Genomic DNA, 27,964 nt, shown 5'->3' on the forward strand with positions numbered 1-27,964 from the left:
TACATGCCAGGGTATTGGAATAGATATTTTAGTTGGTAGTGATAACTTTTACATATCTATGTGAGTAGATTTATTTGTTATTGGCTCCTTTTACATATCCAATTTAGCACAGACTTAGTCATGGTTCAGAGTTTATTCCAGACCAAACAGACATAATATCGCCATACAGTGTTACACTGTAGTATGGACTGGTGTGTCCTGCTCAGGAGAGTACCATGGTGTGCACATACCAAGCTACCGTACCAAAGCGTATAAGTAAATGAGTTTGGTATCAAATTAAATTCACTTCATGAATTGGCTTTTGTAATCGGTGTCATATGCAGAATGATCCCATGGGGATCCGGGTTAGAATAGGTCCCCAGTACCCCCTGCTTGTCGTAAGAGGCGACTAAATGGGGGCGGTCCTTTGGATGAGACCGCAAAAACCGAGGTCCTGTGTCACAGCAGGTGTGGCACGATAAAGATCCCTCCCTGCTCAATGGCCATTAGCACTGAGCATAGGCCAAAATTTTGCAGCCCTTCACTGGCAATGGTGACGTCTCCATATGAGTGAAATATTCTCGAGAGGGATGTAAAACAATATTGAATCAATCAATCATATGCAGAAAGTATGTTTTTGTAAGTTTCTGATGATTGTTGGAATTTTCAGTATAGGATTCTCATGTGGTTGTACTGTAAACAATCTTTTTTTACGTGCAGTACTTATTTTCTCACAAGTGCACGGTCACATAAAATCTGCAATATTTTACACCAGCGTACTTGAAGCATGTAAGCTATTTTCATGTAACCCATATGCAACTCGGCGGAATTTCATACCCGTGGACCAAACTAAAATGGTTAGATAATCAATGAAACATGACTCTGTAGAATTGAATAGGTCAACAGTATATTAATGAACATCCATGGGTGAGGAGGATTCAAGTTTGTTAAAGCAAAGAACCACAACTCTTTCCAATGGGAGATAATTGAGAAATAGTCAAATTAGGGTGGGATGTTAAAAAAAAAAGTCCAGAAAAGCCAAGATGGGGTTCAAGGTTTAGGTATAGAAATATTTTTTTTTTTAATTCTTTAAAAGATTTTCTTCTCAAGAACTACAAGAGTGCAATATTGCTAATCAACATGCAAGCATCCTCATTCAGTGTAGATTCATGTTTTCAGCCATGACCCCCAGCAGGCCTGGAGGTTATAAAGCTTTTACCATTCTCAAACTCAGCCATGTTTGTTTTGAGTGCAACTCTGAGCAAGCTCCGAAGCATACTCGAAAAATCTTGAGCATGTACTCCATTTGAGTTTGAGAATGATTTTATAAATGTTTTATAGCCTTCACTTTTGATTTTGAGAACAATTTAGAGCATGTTGTTTCAGTATGAAAATGTACTCAAAAAAGTTTTATATCTTCCAGGCCAGGATTTTGGTGGGGGCCACTGAAGAATTTTAAATATATAGGAATTTTTTATTTTAAAGTTCTTGAGAATTACAATGGTATATGTTCAGTAAATTTGCAAACATTTCCATGTAATGTAGATTCCAGTTTGTTCACACCATGTCCCCCTGTAGCTTAGGGATGGGGCTACCTCAGGGGTTTCAAGAGTTTTTTAAGTGTAACATAGGAATATATAAATGTTTAGAACCATTTAAGGAGATGATTTGCCACATTGTACTAGCATCCTCATGTAATGCAGGTCCAAGATTGTGCACACCATTATCTGTAGGATAGAGTGGAATGTGGGGTATAAAGGTTAGGTAGCACTTAACTAATAAATTTCTAAAAATTGAACCACACAAGGACACAATGTGTCACATTAATTTGTTTTCATTTAGTAGTATCAATTCAAGATATAGTGCACACTATAAGGACCCCCAAAACCAAATGTTTGGTGAAAGACTGCCACTAAAATATTGTTTGAGAGATATTGTATTGCTGTGATATCTGGAAGGCCATTTCCATGATTACCTTTCAGATTTAGTTCCCCATGCTCGTCAAGTTAACCTCGGGACAAGGTCATTTTTGTACATAAAATATTATAGATTATAAATCTGACCATTTCTTTGTGGCCTTGTGGGACTGTACAAAGTAACATTAGGTGATAGCCACAGTTCACTTCAGAATTTAGATGTGATATATATATATATATATATCAGACTAATGGGTTTAATGATTGCAACATGTAATAGTGCTTTATACAATTAAGCTGGTGTTGTATCAGTACACTACTTAAATTATATAGTGGAATATGGAGAAATATTTGCAGTTTAAAAGTTCATATAGGGGTCTGTATGAAGAATGTAGAGGTATATAGTCATCATTTGGTTTATCCATCAACACTTATGATGCAATAACGAGAAGTATTTATCAACCTATAAATGCAATAGGTAGATGATTAAAGGGTCAAGGTCACAGTTGCCCATGGTGGGGGCCCTGGATAACTGTCAATTTACCAACAAAATGCTGTAAAGCATGGACTATAATGTTAGAATTATTATGAATTATGACATGCACCTTATTTATTTGAATTTAGTATGAACAATCCAATCATTGCTCTATTCATATACATCCATATATAAAAGGTTGATGTTTAGTTGGATTAAAATATTCGATTAAGATTTATGTGAATTTAACTTTTAATGTACCAAAGGACTTCAAAGTCAGTGTTCAGCGATACGACTTGGGAAACAATCGGTTTTTGTGAGATTCAGGAAACGATTTCATTGTGGATAACAACATTTCTCCATCAATCATCGATGAACATCTCACCAGGAGTGACAATTGTACAATGTTACAGATAAATAGACACACTCTGCATTACAGTTAGAATAAGTACATATTTGGCTGGTCTAATCCGAAGTCTTATTAGGAGAAAGCATTAACCTCACTGGTCCAGCGATATTGCTGCAGTGATTACAAGCATTAGTCAAGGAAATCTCATTGTTGTCCCTGCTAACAATGGCCCGTCTTCCCTTGTCTTCTCAGCCACATCAGCGCTAATGGATCACAATTATCTCTACCGATTTCCTGATATTGTTTGATGTAAAGAAAAAGTATATTGTCAAATTTTATGTTTATTCAATTATGAGTGTGCAGTGAAGGCGTTCATGTGAAAGGTTGACTGAGTTTTAGCTTTTCATTCTCATAGTGTTTTGATAGAGAGGGGTTACTTCAAGCAGCCATTGCTGACAATATATATATTAAGGGTAAGATTTTTTAGAACTCCTGCTATGTTTTTTTTTCTGTTTTGAAATGAGCATATATGTGTTGTTGAACTTTTCAAGATTAAAGGGTTAATATTTCCTTAATTGAGGTAATGTACCAAAAAGTATTGAGATATGGGAGATGTATTGCAGTTGCATTCAATAATTAGAAATCATGTGGAAGTAGTGTGGTTTTGTTGTTTTTAAGGTCACACATACATTGATAGTTTGTGAAATAAACAGAAGCAGACGGATCATTGCTGCTTTGGATGTAAATTATGACCACAAAAATAGTTCCCCATACAAATACCCCATAACTCTCATCCCTTAACTAATTGTTTACTGGTCAATGAGTGATGGATATATGAGATTAATAGAATCCTTCATTAGTACGAGTGTGGGATTGGAAAATTCCACCAAGGGGACAAGACTCTCAGTCTAGGACGAGGCTTAAAAAAAATTGCATAGGATGAGGCTTAAAAATATTGCCAAGTCCTAGACAGCGAATCTTCTTCCAGAGGTGGAATTTCTCTATCCCACACAAGTAAATATGTTTTTCCTTCCCAGAAGTGGGACATATTGTTTTCGAGTGAGTTCTTTTTCTTCTTCTGCTTCTCAAAGTTTGTCTGGGTCATAACTTTTTTTAAACTGAGCTTTTCTGATCACCCTTTTTCCGTCTTCTGTCTATAAACTCGGAAAGATACATCAAATACAGAAATCAATTAATACAAAATATTTTAATTCACCGTGTAACGTAAATCATTGAAAATATATGACGTCACAATCAATGACGTTGCAGCAGTGAGAGACAGAAAAAATCTCACGTGGGTGAAGTCAATCTCACATGGGTGAAGTCAATCTCACATGGGTGAAGTCAATCTCACATGGATGAAGTCAATCTCGCATGGATGAAGTCAATCTCACATGGGTGAAGTCAATCTCACATGGATGAAGTCAATCTCACATGGATGAAGTCAATCTCACACTGGTGATAATATGAGAAAAGAAGGGTTCATCACTTCTACTACCCTATAGTACTGAAAAGAACAAATGTTTCATCTGGTTTTGGGACTATTATAAATAATCATTCTGTTTGGACAGTTATGGAATTGTTAACTTGCACTCCTTTTTGGTGCCTGTAGCAGGCTGACTTGGTACTTGGTTGAGCATCTATTGTGATTATCAAGGCATGAAAGTTACTAATTGATACTTGGCAGTCACTAAATTACAGCCAAGCAGGTAATTTTGGCAGCCTCACCATTGCAGTAAAACTCAACTGCCATTCACTAGCTAATAGTGTGATAAAAAAGTATGTCTTATTATCACTTTTGTGGTTTACCACAGAGTTTTAATGAACTATTGCAAAGTAAACCTTGTCTGTCGGCAATGTCTTCTGAGATTCAAAATATATTTGTAAATAAAAGATTCCCTTCTGAAGCACTGTGTTCTGTTGTTCGTGCTGATTGGTTACACAGCTGTGATGACATCCCTACCACAAGAGGTTAAAGGTCACTGTTTTGTACAGTTTGCTACTTTTCCAATATGACAGCTCGTCTGTTTTTCTTCTTAAGATATAATACCTTTTTTTATTATGTTTGTTTACAAGTTCACTGAGAAAATGGGTATCAGCAAGCTTAAATATTTAATGCTGTGTACAAAAAAATTGTGGTGCAAGAAACTGAACATACTTAAAGTAATTGTCATCACTCATTTCATCAGAGCTGGGTCTTGAGTATAAAATTTCCAGAACATATCAATGTAGTATTTTATTTTTAAATTCTTGTTGATATCATCCATATTTTCACTTTATTAAATCTTAAGGTATAAGTGAATACATTTCTATTTACTGCAACAATAAATAGCTTCGTAATTTTTGTATTAAACAAATGTTCACTACAAAGATATTCAATTAATTGTTGTAGAATGTTACAATCATGATTTTTGTTTCTGAACATTAGGGGCATAACTCAAGATATAAACTTATTCTTTCACTCTGATCTTTTCTTTCAAGGCAAAATTGAATCAGAATGTGTTTGTTTTGATAAATGGTAGAAAAAATGTTGGAAAGATTCATGTTAAAATTCCAAAGTGATGGAGGAGTAAGACAGAGCCCAAGTTTTATGTAGGTGATTGGCAGACAAGATCAATTGTTTCCTGTGTTTTCAGTTGTTCAATGTTGTTCTTTTGTTCTACAGAGGTTTCAGACTAGTTTTTGGTGGCACATCATTTAATCATGGTTTTCTAGGGGAAAACAAATGAGTAGTTCTTCTGAATAATTGTTCAGAAATTCTGTACTTCTGGGATGGAAGAAGGCTTCTTCTATTTATTTTTTTAACCAAACATTAATTAAATTTCTTGCAGTTATATTTTTTGTTTAGAAATCTACCAAAAGATATTGTGGAATTTAAAATCTTGAGGAGGAGTAAACCGATAACTTAACTGAAACATAATAAAAATTTCTGACGATAGTTATAGTCTTGATGCATCAGATGCAAAAATATGAATGTGTAATGCATGGGTTCTATTCAGTTAAGTAAATAGCATCTTAAGTGGCCGAGTCTGAACTTAGTAATTGTCTGAATCAGCACTGTGTCCTGATGGGTATAAATATTTTAATCCCTACATATAACAACTGTTGAATGAATACGATGGCACCTCTATCCCTTAGATTGAAAACCATAGGGCTTTCATTCAAAACCAACTTATTATCAAATCTTTCATTAAATCAGCCTATTGGAGCTTAAGGTGTCACAGTACAGCTAAACAATGCACACTGAGCCCAAAATATTCCGGAGATTTCATCATACCAATAAAAAGTCGTAAAAGAGTTCTACGATATGTTCATTTATTCTTTCAAAAAAGTAATTTGTTTATTTCAGTTAATGTTTTATCAGAGCGGTCTGACATGGATATAAAATAACATTCATTATTAATTATGATAGAAAGCACAGTCTGAAGGATTATCAGGGTTTTTTTTAAACAGAGGTTTCTTAACTCGGATTTTGATGAGTTTTTTACAGTAACCATGTTGCCCGCTAAAGGCCTTTTCTGATCAGATAAGTCACATTAAGTCGATTCTTGTCAGCAACTCAATTGTTTTTTGTAGTGGCAGCTGATGTGGAGTCGAGATATAATTGTAGAAACACAACACAGTTATGAAATCGACATGTAAATCATTTTCCAGTTATCACACATTATATGGAGCAAGGCATTCTAAATATTTCTCAGGAACTTCACTTGCTAACTTGGGTGTAACTAGAGTTTTGTCCCTTGCTTTCATTTTGTTGCAGGGAGTGTCATGTTTTCTTTTTACTTTTATCTGTCTACAATCTGTGTAACAATTTTTCGTCAAGTAGATGGTTCCATTTTGACAGTATATTTGAATTTTATCACGAGTTTTTAGAGAAATATACTAAAATTAAGAATCAAAGGCATGTGCATTAAAAGATACCTAGTTTCTATCATATGTCATCATTGACACTTGCTATGTGTATTATTTCAATTGTTTATATAATCAATATTTTACAGGAAGCCTACTGAGAAAATCCTATCATTGGCACATTGATGAACTAAGGCAATGCAGTCACGCCTATTTATTGCAGCTTGATCATTCTATAATGGGAGAACTTTATTGCCGTTTTTGTGTTTAAAAAATTTTAAATGATATTGAAGAGTACGTTTTTTATTTTCAAAAGAATTAATGTATTCTGCTCTTTAGAATTTTCAGAAAATAATTCTGAAACCAGTGTATAAAGTCTTGCAAGTACAAATGCTTATTTTCAAACAATTGGTACATGCATTCAAGCCGTAGTCTTTTACATGTATGACCTACTTAGAGGTCATTAGAGTTTTGACAAAACAATTATGATGACATACTGAATAAAAATACAATTGATTGTAAAGTTCAAATACATTCAGGAAACACTCAGAAATGATTTAATAGCTGCTCAGAAGCTCTTTTGTATGAAGAGTCATTAGGAAGTTGTTCATACGCAGCTATGTAGTGTTAGTCCGTGTACTGTAAATCGTCCAAAAATCACGGCCACCTAGATTTAAACTTAGCAGCTGAGTTATAGGCATCTTAAAGATCAGTGGTCACTGAAAAGGCATGATGAAAGATATTGATGTCCAGTTGTTATGTAATAATGAAAGTATTAATTTCTTCCCAAAATTGGAAGGTGTATTTTGCACATTGTGCAAGTTGAAATAAGGAAATTCATTAGATGAATTCAAGTGCAACTTTTAGAAATTTAATGCTAGTGTTTTTGAGCAAGTCTCATTGTGGTACCTTATACAATATACTTTGCTGAAAGATCATCCTTTGCTCTAGACTTGAGTGTGGCTTTTAGTTATACCTGGTACTGCAGCATATTTAATTAAAGTGCTATATTGCATGGAGGTTGTTTTAATTCTTGAAATTCTTAATCAGGTCTCAGAATTCTGTTCTTTCAATGGCTGGTTCTTTTTTTTCTGGAATTAGATCTTGATGTTTTGCTTTCTAAGTTAAAGCTAGTATAATTTTTTGAGATACTTGTGAAGTTTGATATTTTTCATATATCATAAAAAAGGGTTACCAAGTCATACAGGTATAGTTTCACATGATTTAAATGTATTGGGGGGGAAAGTAAGAGGTGTCCTGATATGAATGGACGGATGATTGAGATGTAAGAGAAACCATCACTGTTCATAATTATACTGCAATATTCATGTTTACCAATGATTTGTCTGTACTATGTAATTTATATCGATAAAAACACTTGGCATGCATGACACCTTTCAGACTCGACATAAAAACCTATTTTTATGAAAGAAACATGTTTAATTACAAAATATAAATGTAAGGAGTAAATGTAAGTACTAAACATTTATTCCTTAAATCAGATAAAAGACAATGGACTGAACAATTTCATTGATAGCAACCTTCGAGTCGGTGAATATAATTAGGATGAATATGGTAAAACCCTTTACTTTTTCATCACTGTTGTGGGTATTGCGGTTAGCCTATGGCTAGACACTTTCCTTGGTGGGAACAAGTCCTTCTTGAGCAGTTTTGCATGCAATATGCCCAGCAATGAACACTTACTGCCAATAATTGTAGAGATTTAATATAATGCCAGTACTTAAACTTTCTGCTCCTAATTAAAGTATTTTGGCTGCATTGATATGGTAAACAACATTGTTTTTATGATATTTTTGCTAGCACATATGTACTTACTTGGCAAGATAACAATTTTGGAAGAGACAGTATGGTTATATTGTAAAGTGGTCAATGACTAAATAGGTATTGAGTTTACTGTTTCATTAAGTAGTCTGCTCTTGTAATATGACCTTAATGAAATTGACTGTCAGTCTCCATGACATAGAAGTCCTTGAAATTCAGACACCAAGGATGATCACGATGAAGTACAAGAATTGATTCCTCCTAACCACTTCTGAAGTGCTAAAAGTGTCTTTTGTATGAAGTCATTACTGTAGGGAACTTGCACAAAAGTTGGCCTTTTGTTGCACAATCAAAACTTTTTTATTTGATTTTCATATTTTGGGAACGTGCTGACAAAATTAAATTTTTGGGATAATGAGGGAGCATTGTATTTCCACTCTTCAAGATTTAGTCCTCAATGCACAATCAAGATCTCTATTGTTAAGGAAGGATTCTGAAAGGAACTAGAATCCATTGTTGACCAGCTTTGGCTAATTCATTACTATTGTCATATAGAAGACTGATCGTTTTGAATATTAGCTTTTGAATGAGCCTTAAAGAATAAAATCAATGACTTCATCCCTGTCCCTTCTAATGATGTTTAGTTATTTACTCAAGACAAAGCGGATAGAATGGTCTTCATTTAAAGATATTGGATTTAGCGACTTTGCTATAACAATACTTACTGACCCAAAGGAAATGTTGCCTCTCACCAAACCCAGAATTAATGTTGCCAGAGTTAATGCTTTCTTTTAGCGTAATATTTGGTGCTTTTACAATGCCCCCTCCGAAAGAAATCAATTCTTTCTTTTTTTCAGAACATCACACAATCAATACAGTGATGAAAAATTCCTTTACATTGTCAATAACCATTGTTAAAGATAAATGACTTATAAATTCTGTTGTTTCCTCTCCAGATAAAATCACTGGAGTTGGTTTGGCTGGATAACGGAATCCAAGCATGCAAACTCTAACCATGGATGATGCCTTGTGTACAATATGACTTCATCACAACAAAGTAATACTAGCATTTTCAGGTCTGTGGGTCTCTGTTTTGGTCGAATAATTTACTCTAATGCCGAAGCAATAAACACTGTAGATCACATTTATTTTGTGAGAACTTGTGTATTCGTGGATCCAATGATGTATTTATTTACTTAGACTAACTTTCACAAATCATTATCTATTACTTTGAAGTCTTATGTGTGTAAGAGTTTTATAATGAGAATAAAATTTCCATGAATACCTAGTCTCACGAAATTACATGTACATAATTTTCTTGCTAATAAAGTGTGATTTACAGTACACTGTTCTTGAATGTAAAAACTTGATTGAAACATTTAGCAACCAAATATGTGAAAGAAAAAAACAACCCAAATCTTATCTTAGCAATAGAAATATTGTGCTCGTTGGCTCATTTGGCAGGCTGTACATGTGTGTCATGATTGCCAAACTTAGCACAAATACTCCCCTACTGGCATGTCAAGAAGTATTGAATGCTTCTTTATGAATCAGATCAGAATTGTAACAATTTGGCTGCAGTTGCTTCTGATTGATGGAGACAAACTTGCCTTCCTAGCCAGAGGAGCTCCATTGCTGGGTACCGGTCTTGTAGTCTTGCAGTAGTGTTCTTACTTCTAAATCTAAGGTCCATCAGATGGGACACTAAAATGGTGCTCACGTCAAGGATCACAACACTGGCACATAAAAAACTGTTGTCGTGGCATTCAGTAAATGCTGCGTTATGAGCCACTATGATGATCTTAAAAACTTCAAAACCAGACACTGATCGAACTTCGAAGCTGATAAATAGATGAAATATCATCACTTTGGTTTAAGACCTTAATTAGACATTTAAACTTCGAAGCTGATAAAATGACATGGCCGTTATGGGCTCTGATTGACTGTGACAGAATTGAATTTGCCAAAAGGGCTGCATTGTAGGTCACCAAACATGGCACAAACATTCCAAAAAATGTAATTTTTTACTTAGAGGAGTGCCTGGAATCCCATCACGTCTATAGATTCTATCATTGGTAAATGTTCTAAATCCTTCTTCTTAGGACCAGAAGGGATCAACATGGAAGTATGGTTTCACATTTGTTCTTATTGGGGCCATGAAGGGATGACTGTAGGATTCAAAATTGTTGAGATATTGAAGGTGTAAATTATTGTTTAATTGATACACAAGCAACCTCTTGTTAGCTCCATACACTTGGTGTTCAGGTGAGCAATGTAGACTATGGGCCTCATGAGGTTTTTTTTTCATGGTCAAAGGTTTTAACTTGTCCCCTATTTTGAAGGTGTTTTAGTGTAATATGGACGGGACTAAGGAAGGGATGGCATACCAGATTGTAAGAGCCAGAGATTCAAACATTTTTGTCACTTCTATATTCAGCAGCATAAAATTTTCATTGACAGATTCTATACATCCTAAATGCATAAATTTGAAGCACTCAGACAGATTTTTTGGTGTATTTGGATGATAATGATGTTGTCTTCCAACACTAGAGGCAATTGACTGTATCACAGTTTTTGAAGATTTGTGGGTGCCTCAGATACTGAATGTCAAATTTTCATTTTTTTTCCATGAGAATAAAACTGACACAATTTATCACAATGATGGAAACATTAACTGGAATCTTATCTACAAATGCACAAAAAAAAATGGGTCTTGTTCTCCGATGGAGAAGATTAGAAAGTCATATATGAATGACTGATTGTTTCGGTTCAAAAACACAATGATACACCTACGTATTATATTATTATAGTGCTTGTAATATGCATTTTCTCAGCTACGCCTTAGGATAAAAAAAGAAAAAAACGGAGAATAATGAACTGTTGTTATACTTTATGATTGAGTCCCCATATGTGATGTGAACAGTACTCCCCATGTCAAGGACTTAATTGTTAAAAATGGATGACCTAGGTGACTCATTTAGAAAGTTTGTTATGAAATAATTCTCATTGACTGAGGATAGCAAATTCGGGTAAAGGGTTTTACAAAAACCGGTTCACAAACAGTCCTCTAAAATGTTTATTTTGTAATGCTTCATGATCACATTGACATGTTTTAGATGACAAAACAATAACAGGGGAAGACAGAAGGATTAGCTAAATCTTATCTTGGTCCAGTGCTAAGTCATAGAGAGGTCCAGTCTCTCCAAACAGTACATGTTATTGTTAACTAATGGCATAGCCATGATGTAAACAAGCAAGACAATGTGAGTGATGGAGACACAAAGCAGCCACTCCAAAATGCTTACAGCCTTTTATAAACTCCATTTCAGCTACTTTTAGAATAAGCATTCCAAGGTGGATTTGAGGACCTGTGACTTCTCTTAGAGTTCAAGGCTCTGTCCTGTAGAGAAATTGACATGTTCTGAATGGGATGGAGTGGTTGTCTTGTTACATGCATGTAGTCTTTGTGTAGTAGTTGCAATGATGTCGAAGTCGAATGGACCTAAGCTTCATGTAGGGGTTATCTAATGGCTGTTTGTGATGATTAAGGACCTAGTGGCCACTGGACAGGTGTAGGTAAATTATTCTAAATGTACTTCATGATGAGGATGAGTTGACTACATCAGTCCACTTATTATAGTGGAGAAAGTTACTACTGGTAGTGTTGTTATTGAGTGGATTGGCATTTTGTGTAGTAAAATGGTGACCATAATGCATAATTTATTTATAATTATTATTATTAAAAAACATACAGTTTCAATTGGAATTGGTAAAATTATACTTACACCCAAAAGAAATGCAACCCCAATTTTTAATTTTAATAATTCATTGTTAACAATTTTGAACTGCATGATATCATACACATTCCTAAGCAATCCTAAATTGACTGAACTCGGTCACACTACGTGCTCTTGGGTCCGCAAAACATCAATATTACAGAGTCAAGCATACGCCTCTGCTGAGGATTGAACCGGGGACCTCTAGCACGACAGTACAGTGCTCTACCAATAGAGGTAAAGGGTTAACCCACTATCCATAGCCTTACCCAGAGCTAGGAGGATGGATGGCCAATTATCCAACACTACCACATTATCCCCCTCAATGAATGAGGCGCCCAGACTCTCCTGAAGTGTTAGTGCCTGTTGGGCAAAGGCAGTGGGTTATACTCCATGCAATTTTTTCCAGGGGGTCCAACTTATACTTGGGACTAACATCTGATAGTTTACAACTGAAAGTGCATCGAATAGGCAAATATATTTTATCTTCTACCAAGCTCAGGAGGAGGGGTTCAGACCCTTGATGCCCCCTTCCCCTTTCTATATATGAGTGGCTGACATAGCCTCAACTAATGGAATTAAGGATCTTTAATTGAAGGAAAAAGAAAATGGGGAAAATTTAATTATGTAATGAAGTTCTAAAAAATAGGGTTTTTAAAAAAAAAAATAAAATCTCTATTTAATAGTGAGATGTTGATATCCTTATATTTTATGTAATAATCCTTCTTTAGCATTTACAAATAAGTATTGTTAGTAAATCGATTTAATCATATCCAGAACTTGCTCTGTGTTGTCTTTTATTTCGAGTTCACTAGGATATATTGAATCGACATATGAACAAAAGTGAGTAGTGTTAATAGATAAAATGTTGTTGTTATACCTAATAAATGTCAAATTGAAGGCCTCAGCAAGAGATTTTTTCTTCTCATGTAGAAACTTTTGAATAAATTCTTCCTTAATACAAAAATGGGTCAACTAATAAAGGAGCACAATTCATGCCCATGGAAATTCCAACAGACGGTTTTTAAGACTTGATCACCAATGACTATGTAGATACTATCACATCTAGCATCTGGCCCCGGCTTTGATCAATAGTACATTTTGTGGTATGTTAGGCATACTCATTTGCAATCAGTATAGTGCACTGCATTGTTTAAGGGATCATAAGACTAGGATGAAATTGAGATAAGTTATTATCTCAGGTCAACAAGTTGTGATTTCGAGATCAAAAAGGATAGTTGTTTGGATTATGGAAGTTTTTTCTCAACTTGGAAAATTTGTTTGAGGAAGAGTAGACTCGCATTTTCTCTGTCCTAGTCTTTAGAGCTTGCTTTGTGAATGGCTCTTTCAGGGCTTTGGTATTATCAGTTTATCATGCAATTTCATATTAAGGGTCATTGTAGGAAAGATCTCCGTAAACATTTCTGAAGATTTTGTAGTGGAGGTTGTAAGTTAAAGAAAAAAAAAATGTCCAAGGAATGAAATTGCAGTCAGAGATTTAATATTAGGAGTTTCGAAAGTTTGAGGTTAGAATTTTGTAATGTTAACGAGATTGATATAACTCTGTGAGAGAAAGAGGAATTACCCAGTAGCCGATTTCCACATCCCATCTTAAAATCTTCCTGCTGCATGTTACCTTAAACAAATGTTAGATTGCCGAAGCCTTTGGTCAATAAAGGTAGACTGTCACAATGGACCTTTTATGTTTGAACAAATTTCTATTTTAGTCTGCAGTCAAGGAAGATTTTCTTTTTATCAATTTACAAGAACATTGGCATAATTTTTTTGGGGGTGTTGCATGTCCTTCTAGAAATAATGGAACTTCTCTAGTTGACATAGGGAAATTTTCCTGATAACAACCAAACAGAGAACTTTTGAGGACACTTCTCCCATTACCAGGCTAAGCAAACAGTGGCATTAAGCATTGTTTTGTTCCACAATACCAGAGACGACCATAGTTAATCTGTATATACATATACATGTTAAAACAAATGGTATTCAAGCCAGTCTTATCAAACAAAACTGTAATGTATATTGAGCTTACAAAACTTGTAGGAGTCAAATTCATGCAGACTTCAAGACATTTTTTTTTTAAATTTATTTCATTTTTTGCTCTTTTGCTTATGAACTGCTACTGACTAATGTGATTTTAAGAACTTTTGTCTAAAGTCAAATTTTATGTATCTGAAATTGATTTACTTAAAAAATACAGAATGGATATATAATTTGAAGTATTGTTGATTTTATGTAAATGCTGTCTTTTTTTAATCATATTTTTTCATTTCATTTTATCAATAGAAAAAAGGTGCATTTTATCTTCACCAACTCGGGGAAAACATATTAGCTATTTTCCTTGCTGCAGCGAATCCCCTATCGTGGTACAAATCTTCATTGATCTGTTTAATATGACATTGAGAGAATCTTTTAAATCTGCAAATTTGAATTTTAAATTTCAATTGTTAAAGCTACAGAATTTTTAAGTACAGCAGCATATCGGTGTTTCCAAGCACCTAATCATATCTGGGGGTTTTGTTCAATGTCTGTCGGAATTTTCTTCAATTGTTAATAAATGAAAGTAATTGTTAACAAAGGTTTGATTCGTGGAGGCAATCAGAGTTGATTCCCTGCCAGTGAAAACACAAGCAAATCTTGCTGAGATAAAAACTGTAACAGTAGCAGAAATTTTGGTGAGGTGTTTAAATACTAGCAAGCATTCTTGAGGAAACAATTAAAAGGCCACAATGTGATAGCAGGGTTATCAGCAAAACAAAAGACTTTCTTAATTGGTTTTTCTGCTGGCGATGAGAGAGGCCTCACAGAAGTGGTATGGATGTTTGCTTGTGAATGAGCGTCACCACGAATTAGCCACATTGTCAGTGTTGGGAATCTCACCAAGACAGTTACACATCTCCCGTGGTTCACCAGGGTTAGTCTATATAATTTCAAATTCAGATTTGATTCTTCGATTTCAGATTTTAGGATTATCATACAGTTGCATAACCTTCAATGAACAGTCAATGAAAATGCATTTATAGGGAAGTGTCAGGAGAGAAAGTATGTTCCCAAGTTTTTACATGATATTTCATTTCAATCTTAGCAGATGTTTATGAGCCTCATAGAAGATTTGTTTGTTGTTGTTGTTTTTTTGCAGTAAATATCCCCATTTAATAAAGACATCAATTAGGGGAGACAACTAGATGGTAGACAGATATCTAATTCACATAAAAATGCTTCATAGATCAACTTTCAGCAGTATGGTTATCATGAAATATTAGAGCTATAATTAAACTTTAAGGCAACGAGGAAAAGAAGGATTACTAATAATAATAAGAACTTGAGAAGTCTGTAATACGTAATCTTGTGTTCGACTCAGAAATCATCACAATGTTCTTCTCCTTTTTTCAATTACAAAGTAAGAAGGTATTAAGAAGAGGATGAAGCAGACTGGGAGATTAAATTCATATGATACAACACAATTAAGATGTAATGTAATAATTATTTCTTGAATCTTTTGGACTAAACTAATTCTGACCATTGTCTGCCATGTCTTGCTGGGAATGGATATTGAGATTTTTTTTGGTGCCAGTTTCATGTGTTTATGAAAGACATTTTCAAAGAAAAATTTAAAGAAAAGGGGCTCGTGTTGTGGCGCCATGTAGATTTGTGTGATAGCTGTCACACTACTTCGGTACTTGACTTGATGCATATTGTGTCATAATTGCCTCTTGTACTGAGTTGAAATTTTTCAATTTTTTTGGTACCACAATATCTAGAAAATCTGAAACATGCAGAGATTTTCTCCTAAAATTTTATTTAAAAAAAAAATTGAAATGAACTTGCAGTTCTGAAAGTCAATTAATCATTTCACAATCAGTTTTAAGACAAATGCACAAAACAGAGTGATGTGAAAATCGTAGTTTACCAGTATGAAATATGATTGCCGTACTTGTTGACTTGTGTCCTCATCAGTTTATCGGTTGTATAAAATGCATCGAGGTGTGTCCAGAGCTGATTACAAAAGCTGGCAGGAGAAAAAAGTGTAGAAAATACCCAACCATGTGTGTACAAAAAGCACACTCTAACAATTCCATAAACACATTTAAAATATCATAACAAAAGCATTTCATTCCCATTCTTCATACGATACGGGTAGAGGCTGCTTCTGAACCTGTAGTTTTAAGATTTGAGACCAATAACAAAGTGGTAAGTTGATTGTTAGAATTAGATACTGACAATTCATGGTGTCGGATTTTGCACAAATCTAAAATAAAGCTTTTTACAATACATGTTCCTTACTGCACTATAATTTGTATACCCTTCTACCTGGAGTTTCATCATCTTCTCCTTTAGTTGATAGGCCAATCTTATTTTTCAAAAATCTCCTAGTCAGTCATTTCCTGTGATAATTCCATTAGATACTCTGATATACTAGTAGATTTCCACTGATGTAAACGTACATTGTCAGGGTAATCAAACACTCACTCTTTGGAGGTTCCTTGGATGAATGATGTGCAATAACTGAATTGACAATAAATATTTTAATTTGATTTAATGAAAGAAAAACTCGAATGTGTTCAATTTCCATTTTTCAAATGGAGATATAACACAAATTTCCACTGTATATGCATGTGACTCGAGATAACGGGCAGGTGACTCGAGATAACTTGAAGTTCAAGGGGCCTTGATAAAACTTTACGAGATTGAAAGTCGTACGAGTCAAATCCGGAAATTAAAGGTCCGACCAATATGGTTCAGATTTTATAGTAACCAGAGTGCATGGCATTGTTTTGACACATTTTAGGTAATTTACTTGATTTTGTGGCAGGTCTGGCGTTCATAGTCTGTACTTTGCATTGTGTCTGTTTTATTTTATTTGATAGTGGCAACTTCTAAACGACCCAACTACACTAAGATTAGAAACTTGAAAATAAACTTAATAGAAATGAAAATAGATAAACAATACTTTACAAATTTATTACAAGTATGAATATGACAAATACACACTCCTAAAGCCTAGAACTTAGCCTATAAACTATCAAGAAATTCTCCCAACCCAATATTCTCGAGCGTCCCGCTCAAGAATATTGGGTTGGGAGAATTTAAATAATATTCAATCAATCAGTAATAGCGAGCGTTGCAAAGCGACGTGACAAGCTCGCTCCAGTGATCACACAATTGAGTTGCGTGATTTGCTTTTCAGCTGAAAAATGATGGGGACTACCCATAATGCCTCCGGAAATATGTCGCCGTCACTGCTGTATACTTCATTGACAAACCCGTAGATAAAACAAATAAATAGTTTGGAAAGTACCACAAATAATTTTAAATTCCAGACAAACTTTTCCATATCTTCGTACATTTTGTTGTGGATAATTGTTGGTTTGAAAGAAAAACAATCGCAGCTAATGATGACGTCACAATGCACTATTTACATCAACAGGTTATATTTCCCGCGTTAAATGAATTGCCTAAAGTGTTATGGGTCTTCGCTCATCTCAACAATCCCACCGTAAACATATTATAATATAATAATCTAGTAAATTACAAAGGACAATATATAAGGACAAAACGGACGAACAAAACGTGATTCTGTTATAGGGAGATTGGAAGGAGAAGTGTAGCTAGCAAGGCCAGCTGTCTCGCTTCGACGAATTGTTCGCTGCATATGGCTTTATATAGTAACTTGAACAATAGAAACTGTTATTAAAGTTATTGACTAAAAGATAAAGTGGGCTTGGTCAAATACAACGGGTGAATAATTTACATCGGGATTGAAATTCCAAAATAAAAGTAAAAGTTAAACCGAAACTACCACATTTTCAACAACACTCAACATTATCCTGCATACTTTTTAAAGTTTATGTATTTATTTGTTTTGTTCTCTTTAAGATAGGCGTACATGTACATATTTACAAGACCTCATGCATAATGAAGTTTTGCCATCACAAACTACACCAAGCATAATCATCACAATTTTCAATCGCTTTATACAAAGCACACATTCTGATAAATAGGGATGTTTCCTTGGCATGTCTCTAAATTAAATTCTCAGAATTACGTCTCATTGTCAAGTCCAAATGAGTTGTAAATTGTATCTAAAGTTGAATCATATCGAAGTTCAAGTTATCGAGAGAATGTTTGGAGGGAGCTAGGAGAGAGAAAGAAAGAGGTCTTTCAAAATAATGTTCTTGAAATCTAAAGACAACTTTTTTTCGAAGTACATGATGACGGGACAGTATGAACTGGAGGCATATTTGCAGCATTTATATCAGTAACTGCAGTATTGTGTACATGTATAGATGACATGCTCAGTTATTTAAGTTATCTCCCTTTTTTTGCTTTGGCCAAAACAAGATATGTGTGTTTCTGGTTTTCCGGCCCTACCAATTTTTTGCTGTCAACCTGAAAGATCTTATTGACAATATATATGAATAAAATAATAGTCTGGACTTTTTTGTGTGTGCGAGTTTCTTTGATTTACATTTTGACTACATTTGATTGATTGTTTTTATCTTGTTTAAAGTTCCCTCGATAATTTTTCACTGATATGGAGACGTCACCAAGACTGATGAAGGGGTTCAAATTTAGGTCTATGCTCGGCTCTTACGGCCATTGGGCAATGAGGGTTCTTTAGCATGCCACACCTACTGTGACACAGGACATCCGTTTTTAAGGTCATCTCCGAGGACCCGTGTCATTCACACCTGATGCCAAGCATTTGGCGATGGAACTGTCACCACCTTTTTTAACGACTTAGGTCTGTGGCAGCCAGGATTCAAACTGCGACCTTCCGCATGCGGGGCGAATGCTCTACCTCTAGACCACCACAGCCACTACTATTGATCTTCAAAATGTTTGAAAAGTAGTTGTAATGTATATAGACATGTATTCAAAGTGAATCAAAAACTAAGATTTCGATTAATTCAATAAAATAAAATGTTTTAGCTACCTACCCTACCTAATTTTTGGGGGAGTAAAATAGGAAACACACTTATTTTATTTTGGTCTTATTCTTCAATTTTTACTCGATCAATATCATTTGTAACTTTAAAGCACCTTTCGTGGAAAACAGCTACCTCTAAATGAAGTACATTGTTAAATGTCTTGTGTATATATTTTATATAGAAAATGTGAAAATCAAATCTGCACTAATTTGTTGAAAAATCAATTTCTGTCAAATATTGTACACGCTAGATTTAATACATTTACAGTTTATATGAATATAATTTAACGACATCAAATGTTTTTTAGAAGTTTTGTTCTATTTTGATATCTTGCCTGCTTATTGGGCAACATGTAAAACGTGATGAAAATATGCCTATCATTTTTATTTAGCAGCACTGCTCTGAACAGATAAGGATATAGGCCGTGATGTTTCGAATCTCAATATTTTTTTAGGTGACATTTCACACACAATTCACTCGCATTTGATCTCGTTTCTATGAAAAATCTTGGGGTATATATCACCATGCCTTGTAAAATTAACTGCCATGTATTACAGAAGTTTGTATATATATGGACAGTACAAAGTTATTGTAGCAAAGAAGGGAGAAAAATCTTCGGAACCATCGGGGATCGAATACGGGACCCTTAATGCATTACTAGTTAAGTGATCTAACCACTGAGCTACCCAGGCCGATGTACAAAATATGGTAACATTACTACAATACAAAATTCAAAGCTATTTCGGAAATCATACAAGAGCTCTTCAAATTGAGAAGATGAAAAAATAATTTTAGAGGAAATGTTGCATATGTCGTTAAAGAGAAAACATTGTAATATGCTGATTTACCCTGATGTGGAATTTTTTTTCCAAAAGTCCGGTTTAATTATCTGATTACAGACCATTTAATGTTACTATATGATCTAAGTATTTAAACTTTTTCCATTTATGCTATAATTAAAGCCTTTATTTTCTATCGCAAATTTTTTTTTTTTAAAATTCTGTATAATACAAAAGTGTAGTTTAAATTTAAGAAGAAAGAGTTTTTCAAGCTCGTTTATTATTGTGCTGTATTTCATTGGATAACTCTTACTGCTGTGAAAGTTTTGATACTTTTACTTCACAATCGAAAGTGCTTGTAAAAATTTCAAACACTGCTAAACATTATTTGATACAATAAAGAAGATATGAATTGCACATTAAAAGATACAGGCTACAGTGGCTTCCAGAGACTAAGTAAACTGATGCCTCAATCAACAACAACAAAATTTGTTTCAACTGGGAGGGATACAGGGCTGAAGATTTTATAACAGAATTTTTGACACTTGTAACGTTATGTAAAATGTGGCATTTGGGCAGATTCCTTTGTTGGGAGGTTGAAATGCAGCATTGTGTGTGTGGAAATTTTGACATGTCTTCTGGGACTCAATTGCTGACAATGAATGTTGTTTAATGACAATTTTTCTGTAGATTTAATCTAAGTACCATGAAAATTTGTCCAATCTGTGGTAGCAGAATAAGTAGACATCATGTTCAATTACCCCACCTTGACCACAGAACAGGGGCAGGACTTGATCTTTATTACTTGAATGCATTCTGGAAAGGGGAGTTAACACTGTGAGGAATCTCTCTGGAGTTCTTAAAATGTATTGGAGATTGATACCGCAACTATCTTAATCAGACATCACAATGATTCCACATCTAAAGAGCTGTAATGGACCATTTCTCAATAAAATCACAATTTAATGAGATAATAGCCCAATTAAGACTAATGACAGCAACCTGCAAATCATTTAACCCTATGTTGGATCAGAAGTCCTACATGTGCCTTCAGATTTCATTTTCTCATAGGGAATGCAAATTTCAGCAGGTTACTTTGCATTTATTTCACTGGTTTTTTTTTTTTTAAAGCCGTCTGACTGGTACAGGGGCAAAAACAATGCAGTGTCAGAGATTTTCATTGACAAGAAAGTCTGTTGTGGTTAGAACCATCCAAAAAAAACTGGAAATGGCAACTGGGTGCTTGATAAAGCATTTACTGTCAAGATGATGAAGATAGGGAAGTGCTCCTTGAAAAATTGAAATCAGTTGTGTCTGGTAAGGGTTTGACAATGTGCTGCATCTTTTGTAAAGCCATCAGCTTTTCAGTGGGTCAATTGTGTCAGCCTCATAGTTTATGAGACTTTTTTTTTTTAAAAGACGTTTTTTTGTAAAACAGCAGCAGGCACATTTCTTCTGCTCCAAAGTGATATTGCAGATTTTTTTTCCCTGCAAAATTGCCATGTATTATATGATCTTGAATGTATTATTTTTTTGTTGATGATTCAGTTGTTGTGAATGTCATAATTTTGGAAATAATAATGCTGCAAAGTAGTTTTCTTAGCACTGTGGCCTAGGAGTTATATGAAAGCTACTGGCAAAGGTCAAGATTCTAATTTTGTTTTTTAGCAGGGGAAACATAGAAACAGTTCTTTTCAATGAACATGGAAACTTACTATACATAGGAAGAAAGAGAGTATTATGGAAGATGTTGAAAAGAATTTGGTACCATTTCTATAGAAGTCATTTCAAGTTTTCATTCTCTCCTAGAGGATTTAATGTGCATTTGTCATGTCTTTTCCAACAAAGGACAATGGTTTGATATAACCCCAATGTATGAGTGGATGAAAGAAACCTCATGACAGACTGAATTCAAATTTACTTGTTGGGAAGTTCATCATTTTCTCATAAAAAATCTTAAATGCGTCAATAGCCACTATATTTCGAATTTACATAATAACCCATCATAAGCAGACTTTACAAACGTTGAAATTCATGGCTTTTGTTCGAATTCACACACAGCAACATCAGGTTTTCAATTACTTCACAAAGTCCACTTCATTGAATTTGGTTAATATTCAGTAAGTCTGTCAAAATGAGGGAGAGGCCCCTCGCAGTCCTGCCATTTCAAGGCACCGAACAATCGAACCATCTTTAAATTTGTTTTCAAAAATATTTTGTATGAATCTATCAAAACAACCATTGTTGCTGTAACTTGGTAATTTCAACTTGATTTGGTTCTGTAAATTAAATTTGCTTTAATGTGCTGATGACTGAGAAGTAGATTTAGCTTTTTTGTCATGAATGCCACTGCATGGCGTCTGACCATTGTGAACAAAATGAAGCGGAAACTTGACAAATACAAATTTGGACCATAATTATCCAAGAAGAAATTTTATTAGGAATATTGTGAGGACAAGCATCCGACTATGTGTTGTTTTCCTACTCTGTAATATTGCTGCAGTGTATTGCATATAGAGCTCATTTAGGGGTTTTGAATGGGCGAACCAAATTGACCCCATCTACTTTTTCTGCAAGGCTTCAGAACTGTTAAACAATCATGGAAAAGCTTTTATCTTGGCTATCCAACACAAACCAATAAAACAGTACAATTCATGTTTAGAACTTAATTAAAACTGGTTAACTGCATTATGGCATTTGGAAGTGAAATGGCTCTATCTCAGGCTTCAAACAAGTCATTGTTTTCAGGCACCCTGAACACAATTCCTCTACGTTATCCCATTATAGGTCAATATATTTGGATAAGCCGATTTATGACTTTTTGCAATCAGTTGGTAATTACCAGTTTATTTGCAGATGCTAAAGAATTTTTAATGTTTTTTTTTTCTGAATCTTTCTTCCACAAAAAAAGAATGGGTGCGAGACAATACACAACAGCTGCCTGGAGTCCAGAGCCATCAATAAGTATAGGAATTATGTCTTGTAGGGACTGCTGAAGGCTTCTGAAATACTGAGAACGACTATTGAGCAGACCCAACACCAAAGACAGACAGAACATTACAGGTACATTTGAATGGATAACACAAAGTTCAACAAGTCTGCAAGTTAATTGTTATTTGTGGATTATTTTCCTCTTTTTACAAATCTAATTTGAATTTGTATCCGAATATTCTTAAACGAAGATTAAAATATTACATGAGAATTTCTGGAATTAGTTGTGGGTTTGCGATGGGTTGAGAGATTTATGAGACCCATTGGAAATGCTACTTTGTATTTCATGTTGTGAAAGAAGCAACAACAAAAAATCTCACTTTGTTCATTGGTGTCTGTATGTATAGGTAATTCAAGATTTACAAGAGTTATGGACCAAAATTCAACATTAAATTAGAGGTGCTTGGTCCATTTATTCAAGGACCTTGTTTCCTTCATAATTTAACAATGCTGGTTTGTTTATGATTTATTTTTTAATTTTCACTCCACTTTTACATAAAAATTGTAAATGATCCGAAAACAGATTTAAATATCTACCTCCATTGATTTCCATTAAATTACACACTCTGTTAATTAAAATTACATCAACTTGAAATATATAACTTTGATTTGCTGTAATGTTGAAATCAACAATGCAATGATTTAAAAAAAAAAATGAAGCATTATTTTTCTTGTGAGTTATATTTCTATGGACAGACGATATTGTATATGTACCCTATTAAATTTGAGAATTATATTCATGCACATCACAATTGTAGTTTGCATAACTTGTGGGTAGATGCACAATAAACTCTGTCATTGTGACGTGGGTGTTCACCTGATATTTGAACATGATGCATTTTTAATCTAGTTTTACGCCTTGGAACTTTTTTTTCATATCCTTAAAATTTTTGAATAGAAATGTATTGTTCAGTAGATACTATTGTTGTCAAGTTCTGTTTGCTCATTATTTTGGATGCAAAAGTACATATGGCATTTTCTTCACGACTGACGTGTCAGAAACACAATCTGGTCTTTACAATCCCATTTTTTTCAGCTGAGCAAATTTCATTTCTTAAAATGTTTTTTTTTTTTTTTAATTTGTTAGCAGAACAAGTTAATGAAGCCTCTACACATAATTTGGAGAAAAAAATTGTGCATTATTTTGATGAAAACCATGATTTCCTCTTTCTTTGGAATCAAGGTATAGTTGTATGATGGTTTAGATGATAATTACTGTATGTCTGAGACTCCCTTTGTAGTTTTAAGCTAATTTCAGATATAAGAAATACAGAGATTGTAATCTCACTGGCAACTGTTTTCTTATCCAGAATATTAAAGTTAGAAATATTTTCATGAAAATGTCTTCATTTACATAATTACGCAACATGGTTTTATTATTTTGGATAATATTGTGGTTCAGCAATACATCGTTAAATTGAATATCATTTGTGCTTTAATGGAAATGAAATGAGGTAAGGAACAATTTTTGCCATTCTTTTTTCCATTGAACAAATTTACCCATACTTTATGTGGTAGACTCTGTGCCAGTGTATTTAGATTTCTCTGGAATATAATGAGAGAAAATTTCTGGTTATAGCAGACTTTTGAAAAATGGTGATTGAGGATTTCATTCCTTTTAGTTAGATGTGCTAGTAGCTATTATCTTTACAGTATTATATTGATAGTAAACATATGTGGGTATAGATATTTTTCATCAAACAGTCATTCTCCTCCACCCCACCCACCCGCTTTACTGGTCTATCAGTCAAAAATCTTCACTCAGATAAGATGATTTTTTTTTCGAAAGATGTGTTCATGTGGGTTTTATTAATTTGACTGTTAAAAAATATTTTTATGGAATTGATCTGGAACCTTTCTCATCTCCTATACAAATATATATTCTAGATTCAATCACAGAGATCTGGAAATCATTTTTATGCCCCCCACTTTACTGACTGGGTGTGTCTAGATGTCAACATTTGTGTCTTATTGTCCATCTGTTTGTTAATGTTTTTTTAAGCCTCAAAATCCATACATGTATATATATACACAGCCTGTGAGTGTTGGGGATTCCAAATAGTGTAGGGTGGATCTAAGCAAAAATGAGTGGGAAGTAAATTTTATTTAAAAGTCTATACATTGAGTGGAAGATGGAGATTCAACAATTTAACAGGTGGATCCAAGGAATGTTATGAGCAGAATTGTTAGCCTTGTTTATAGGTTGCCTGAGTTGAAATTCCAAGTTAAAATTTGTCAGTTTTGTGTGCTGTTATTTTCATTGTTAACTTTATCAGTTTTGGCTCTTCTCAAGAACCACAGGGCCAATTTCAACTGAACTTGGTACAAATAATCATTGTATGAAAGGGAATCAAGTTTAGTTTTTTTTAAGGTCACCTGAGTCACTCAAGTGACATTTGTCAGTCTTCGTTCATTGTCTGTTGTGCATTGGTCATAAATTTTTAAACATTTTTCAGCTTCTTTGGAACGGCTAAACCAATTTTGGTACAAAACATATATGGATCAAAGGAAACAAAAATTGTGAATTTCATGGATCCTTCGGACTGAGGGGTGTGACCAAAACCACCAAAATTAATGTAATCTTCAAAAATCTTCTTTCTGTGGGAATCCGGGTTAGAATAGGTCCTCAGTACCCCCTTGCTTGTTGTAAGAGGCAACTAAATGGGGCGGTCCATCGGATGAGACCGCGAAAACCGAGGTCCCGTGTCACAGCAGGTGTGGCACAATAAAGATCCCTCCCTGCTCGATGGCCATAAGTGCCAAGCATAGGCCTAAATTTTGCAGCCCATAACCGAAGGTGGTGATGTCTCCATATGAGTGAAATATACTCGAGAGGGATATAAAACAATATTCAATCAATCAATCTTTACCCCTGGATATCAAGCAGTCAAACTATTAGCATGATTATCATAAGCAATGAGTCCTTTACCAAAACTGAGAAATTTATGACCCCTGGTTTCTGGAACAACCTGAGAAATTTATGACCCCAGGTAGGCTGGTTTCAGGGTCCACATCCGAGGGTTGAACTAAGTTGGTCATTTATTGAAAATGCATACATTTTAGGAAATCATTTATCAAGGAGGCAAAATGTTAGCATGATTATAGTGAGCATTAAGCCCTCTACAAAAATAGAAACTCTTGGCCCATAGGTTCAGGGTTCAGGTCCTAAGGTGGTAGTAAGTTGGTCATGTGTTAAAAATACAATATATTTTAGAAATTCTTTACTCCTGGGCATCAAGCAGGCAAGCTGCTTCTTTGATTACCTATAATGATCGAGCCATCTTTGAAAAATGTAAAAATTCATTTGGTTACAACTCTAGTAGAAAATCACTTTTCTCTGCAATGTGATAAAATGTACTCTCCTATAAAAGAATTCTGAATTATCTATTGTGTATGATAATTATACCAATATATTTATCTAGTACAAAGTATAAAAATTGAGAAGTATATAATGCACACAGGTAACAGAAATATTTCTAAAGACCAAAAGATGTTCATATTCAGGTGACCATTAGGGCCCATGAGCCTCTTGTTTCAAATCAAGGTATTATGTTCCCTTCCAAGGGGAAGCTTCTAAACCAGACAACCCAAAACTTGCTTGCAAACATCCTCATAGTATACATTCAAGTTTGTAACCAGGGTGGGGTGGGAAATTTTACATACGAATGGATAGGGAAATTCTTTAAAATCTCCTCAACAACCATAGTACTACAATTTGTATTTTTGTGATGTAAGCATTTTCAAGTCGTGTATATCCATGCCCTCCAAAACCAGTGTGGGACCACAATATATTTCTAAAGACCAAAAGATGTTCATATTCAGGTGACCATTAGGGCCCATGAGCCTCTTGTTTCAAATCAAGGTATTATGTTCCCTTCCAAGGGGAAGCTTCTAAACCAGACAACCCAAAACTTGCTTGCAAACATCCTCATAGTATACATTCAAGTTTGTAACCAGGGTGGGGTGGGAAATTTTACATACGAATGGATAGGGAAATTCTTTAAAATCTCCTCAACAACCATAGTACTACAATTTGTATTTTTGTGATGTAAGCATTTTCAAGTCGTGTATATCCATGCCCTCCAAAACCAGTGTGGGACCACAATAAAGGGTTTATAGTTTTACATAAGAATGCATAGAAAATTCTTTAAAACTGTTCTTTTAAAGGAGCACAAGGGTAATGTGTGTCTAAATCGAATTGCAAGTCTCCTTGTCCAGTGTAAATTCAAATTCGTTCAAACTGAAACAATAAGCACTAGGGTGGGGCCATGATAGGTGTTTAAATCTCTACGAGGGGGCGATCAAAAAGTTTGTGAACTGACACAGTAAAATTGATATTATGCAAGATAGGAACTTCAAATTTTGCACACTTCCTAATCAGGCCATTAATCAAATAATTGTCAATGATTGTCTTTGGTAATTTAAGAAGAAATATACCGATATTTTGCATACTTGGCACAACCCCAAATTACGTTAGGTAACCTAAAGTAAAGAAGTTAAACACATTTGCTCAAAAATCTAAATTTTTACTATTTTCAGGAAAATAGATGCTTATGACATCAAGGAATTGTTCTGTGATTTCTTAAAGTGAAACCTTATTATCAAAAGTTAGCCTGGTCACCGTCACTGAAACTTTGTACGAGTTCATCTTTATTATTTTTTAGAATATATCGGGGAAATTTTGTATACTTGTCAAACTTATGTATGAATATTGTTGAAATAAAAATCATCAAATTTGAAAAGTGGGAAGAGTGTTATTGCATCAGTTCACAAATGTTTTGATCACCCCTCGCACGCAGGTTCGCATGCATGTGTGTGTGAATGCAGAGCTTGAAAATCACTTAGATTTTAAGGTTACCATCTTTTCCAACTAAGCTTCCCTCTCCACTGAGCAAAGGATGCTCCCTCCCATGGCAATCTGTCTAATAGCAACAAGATAATTTTAGTAGGATAATATGTTAGCACCCTGTGATATGTAGTGTATATATTTATCCTATGTAGGTCTTGTTTTATTGTTTGTGTGACAGTTGATTGGGGGTGTTTCTCTGTATGGTGGCTCGAGTGAGCAATATGATCCAATACCATCTTCTCATCAACATATCTTTCTCTTCGATTAGAAATATC

The 27,964-nt window shown here is 34.4% G+C and overlaps 1 protein-coding gene across 3 annotated transcripts in view; it reads left to right on the forward strand.

The window, feature by feature from the left end:
- Nucleotides 1-3,056: 3,056 nt before the first annotated feature.
- The window catches only part of LOC125683014 (transcription factor SOX-5-like), a 63,889-nt gene continuing 38,981 nt past the window's right edge, over nucleotides 3,057-27,964 (forward strand). Inside the window, exons 1-2 of one of the 3 annotated variants that reach the window (XM_048923678.2) lie at nucleotides 3,057-3,192; nucleotides 22,836-22,912. The gene's annotated coding sequence lies outside the window, so the exon portion shown is untranslated. Of the gene's footprint in view, nucleotides 3,193-15,023; nucleotides 15,053-16,257; nucleotides 16,330-22,835; nucleotides 22,913-27,964 lie in introns of those variants that run through there. The other 2 variants (XM_048923682.2, XM_056140410.1) reach the window with 2 other exon arrangements.

The sequence above is a fragment of the Ostrea edulis genome, chromosome 6, assembly GCF_947568905.1.
Source record: "Ostrea edulis chromosome 6, xbOstEdul1.1, whole genome shotgun sequence".
In the NCBI taxonomy this organism is placed as follows: Eukaryota; Metazoa; Mollusca; class Bivalvia; order Ostreida; family Ostreidae; genus Ostrea; species Ostrea edulis.